The sequence below is a fragment of the Meleagris gallopavo genome, chromosome 1, assembly GCF_000146605.3.
Source record: "Meleagris gallopavo isolate NT-WF06-2002-E0010 breed Aviagen turkey brand Nicholas breeding stock chromosome 1, Turkey_5.1, whole genome shotgun sequence".
NCBI lineage: Eukaryota > Metazoa > Chordata > Aves > Galliformes > Phasianidae > Meleagris > Meleagris gallopavo.
Window position 1 is genome coordinate 132,231,735 of NC_015011.2, and position 4,093 is coordinate 132,235,827.

A 4,093-nucleotide genomic window follows, 5' to 3' on the forward strand; every position below is an offset into this window, starting at 1 on the left:
TGTAAGATGAATTTCCAGTAAGCTACAAATTCATCATTTGAATCACTAAGTGCAATTGAGTGTATTGCCTCTTTTGGCCTTGTCTTACACATCTCTTATGTATCCCTACTGAATTCATGGAGTTACTTCTCTAGTCCATTGTCTCCTAATATAAGTCATTCAGGAATTTTGTTCTTGCTCTCATACGGGAGCTTTAATCACATTCTTTACAGCAAAACTCCATTTTTGAAAAACTGTGTGCAGTTTCCTTGTCACTAGTTTCTTTCTGCAGAGCCTACCAGTTGTATACCCTTCAGTAAAAGAACAAAATTATCTAGTTAGAAAGGAGAGCAGCCAGAGATCTTGCTCTTTAATATCTTTATGTTCAGTATTTTATCATTTTCCAAGTTATTCATTTGTTTGATTCACTTTTACAAGGCCTCGCAGTAGGATTTTTTGTACAAAATTACCAGTTTGGAAGGAATGACTTTAAAGTCTCCAGTACTTTATGTGACAAACTCTAAATGCAGTGTAAATTCAAATGATTGACAAAGAGAAGAGGGAGTAAAGAGAAGCGCTGCTGTTTTGCAGTGCTGCCAAAGCCTCTCTCAAATACAAAGGCAAAAGTGTTTTTGAAAATGTCTTTAAAATTCTCTTGGAAGGCTCTTTTGTTTCTGAAAGCTGTCAGGACTGCTAAAAAGATATTTCTGGAGCAATAACCAAAAAAGGATTTTTTTAAGGTTAGCTTTATAAACTTTAAGAAAATAAGACCTGAAATTTTTCCATTTCAAGTACTGTTTCATTTTAACCACAGCCTTTATACTCAACCTGACACAGAATATAGAGGTAGAAAATTGCCTTGCATAGAGTTTGGTCTTGATTGCCCACTGAAAAAGAAGAGGTTGGAAAAATGTTGGTTGCAGGAGAACTGTGCAGCAGCCTGTGTCCATCTTGACTTCTGTGCAGTACTTGAAGAACAGATTTCTCTGTTGTGCAAATGGAAATCTACAGGTGCATAATGTAGTAGAAGTCCTCCATCAGAAGAGCTGGCAGCCTCAGCACTCATCCTTTGCTGAGGTTATCACCCTCTGAAGAATCTTTCAGAGATAGAGGGAAGACTATGAGTTTGCCTACATACACAATAAAATACCAAGACAATCTGATATTCTTTTACAATGAAATAATAATAATAATAATAATAATAATAATAATAATAATAATAAAAGATTAAACTCAAACCAATATTTAATGATTAGGGCTTGAAAAACAGAACACAGCTACCTTCCATGTTCTAGGAAGGGTAAACTTTTTCAAGCAAGCATCAGTCTCATGGATTGCAGCAGTACATCAGCCTATCACCTTGGTGGAGGCACAGAAAAACACAGAGCAGCATGGAGGAAATATGGAAGCATCCTTCTGCCCCATTTCAGCTCCAGAGATAAAAAAATGTGTGATGGCAGAGCTTACCTTGTGGTTCAGGCATGTAACAGTATATCAAAGCGTTATTGGCTTTGATAAAAATAACAGGAAGGAGTTGATGCTTTTATAATAAGACATTGTGTGGTTACCAGCTGAATGCAACTCCCTGAGGATCAAATATATGTGTTTTGTTTATTGTTGCTGCTTCTTTTTTTTTTTTTTTTTTAATGTGGAATTAGTTATTCCTTTAACTGTTAACCATAAAGACAATTGTGAAATGTTTCCATATTCAGAGATTCAATTGCACAAGTCACATCTTGACTGCCTAAACAGATTTTTTACCATAGACTTGGAATAACGGGAAGAAAAAAGGAGAAGAACAGGAATACAAACTGAGAAAAGATTTTTAATTTTCAGGCATCAGTCTAAGTGAAATGCAGAAGTCCAACTTCATGATACCAAGATGTCTGTTTATAACAGTCTCCCAGAGAAGCAAAAATTCACGTCCTAATTTCCACCTATGTAGTTGGCTTCCTAAAGTAAGTGAGATTCTTTCTATCATCTCAAGTAACCAATCTTAGTAACAAGAAGCAGCTTCCTTTCTCAGTTCAGCCCTACTCAGGTTTCCTCTTTTCTCCTTTGTAACACAACACAGTATCATGGGTCTGTATCTCCAAAGCAATGAAGCGACGAGGCTGTCTGCTCAGGGATGATAGCCTCAAGACAGCCCTAGCTGCACCCAGTGCAGCCTGCTCTTCTCTCTGAGCAGCAGCAGAGGTGAACAGCTTAGAACCAGCATCAGATTTCCTTGACTGGAAGGCTGATGACGAAGGATAGGAAGCTCATTAAAAGCCAAATGAATATTTTACTTGTCTCCCTTCAGAGACACAGAATGTGTTATTATGGCAATTTGCCTGTTCCTGCACCTAAAATGTTACATAAAAATACTGATTTTTTTTTCTTTCTTTTTTTTTCCCCCAAGCCTACTCTAATATATGACATTCTGCAGAGCTCAAATCTCCCTGGAAACACTCTGGATTTTCCTGGCCTGCAGCCAAGAATGTTGTGTGCACGAGGGGATAAAGTATTAGGAGATGTTGAAAAAACTTCAGAATTATCTGTGTCTGTTTATAAACTTGACAGATGTCCTTCCTTCCTAAGCTAAGTGGCATAGACAGAATACAGGAGCAGAGATAAGCAGCAGGAGAAAAAAAATTACAAGGAAAGATGAAGTGAAAATCCTTGTTCTTTTTAAGAAACCTTATAGATTGTCCCCAGGAGATTTAACTATAGACTTTTATGATACTGCCTCTGTAGCCAGTACTTTATACCCTATAACCTGGACAGCAAAAGTTGTCTATTTTTCCCTGGAAAAGCTTAAGCCCCATATCTCAATCCAGTGAGGCCAGTGAAAGCTGTGTGGGAGTCTAGATTTGCATTTCAAACCATGGTGCATTTATTTTTCAGCTACTCAAGCCTCTAAAGGGCAGAAGATCACATTGTTCAGATGTAATACTTCAGTCTTCTTGGGACAGCTGATGTCAGAATCAGGAAGTTTTTACTTTTCCCTTCTCTCATTTACCTGCCAAGAAAGGACAGAAAAATTAATCTTGTCTGAGACCCACGCCCTAAAAGGGAAAGTCATGCCGTGGCTCAGCTTGTGAGCATAACCCAGCCCATGTGGAGGTAATTGCATTTTGGGAATTCAGCAGAGTGTGCATAATTATACTCTGAGGAGGATTATTGTATTGTATGAATAATACCATGATACAATAGCATGTGCATAGTATATGCCTCAAACCTACAAGCCAAGGCAGGATTGTAAGTTTCTCCTGAGACCACCTGCCGAAAAGAGTAGCTGTCCCGGTAGAACAATGCCTGTAAGAATCAGTTTGCCGTAGAGATCTCACTTGTTCAGAGGTAAGTATTAAATATAGTTCTGTTCCATCCAGGAGATGGAAAAGTGTTGACTTGGTAGTCCAATAAATAAGCTTTTAAATGTGATAGAGAAATGCGTTGTTCTTAATGTCTGCAACTTGTACCCAGACACTGATGTCTTCCAGTTTCTCTTTTCCTTGCTCTTCCTCACCAAGTGACCTATGCACCAATTCTGGGATTCAGAGCAGCTTTCTACTGAACTTGTAATCTGAAAGAAGCAGCAGGACAATGCAGTTTGGTTTTTTTTGTTTTTTTGTTTTTTTTTTTTCTATGAACAAAGCATCAAGCCATACCCTTATTCATTCTCCATGAGGAAGGTAGTTATGTGTCAGGCTCTTAAGGGTTTCCATGAATCTTTTTTTTTCCTTCTTACCTTCTAATTAAACTTCTGTAAAGCCTCCTGTACCACGTGCCAAGTGATCAGTGAACACACAGAAACCACTCTCTGGTCCAGCCCCTTTCCCTAACACCCAGCTGCCCCTCCCCTGACAGCTCCATGCCGTTCCCTTGGGCCCTGTTGCTGTCACAGAGAGCAGAGCTCAGCGCTGCTCCTCCGCTCCCTGTGAGGAGCTGCAGCTGCCATCAGGCCTCCCCTTAGCTCCTCTGTGCTGAGCACAACGAGAGGCCTCAGCTGCTCCTTACACACCTTGCCCTACAGACCCTTCCCACCTTTGTAGCCCTCCTTTGGACACTCTCTAACAGTTTTATGACCTCTTTGTGTTGTGGCACCCAAATCTGCACCCAGTGCTCAAGGTGA

General features: G+C 39.6%; 1 long non-coding RNA gene across 1 annotated transcript; it reads right to left on the bottom strand.

The window, feature by feature from the left end:
* Positions 1–1,606: 1,606 nt before the first annotated feature.
* Positions 1,607–3,878, bottom strand: LOC109371096. Its single transcript, XR_004162408.1, has 2 exons — positions 3,710–3,878; positions 1,607–2,980 (listed from the first exon to the last, which is right to left on the bottom strand). It is a non-coding gene; the product is annotated as an uncharacterized LOC109371096 (long non-coding RNA).
* Between the last annotated feature and the right edge of the window lie 215 nt (positions 3,879–4,093).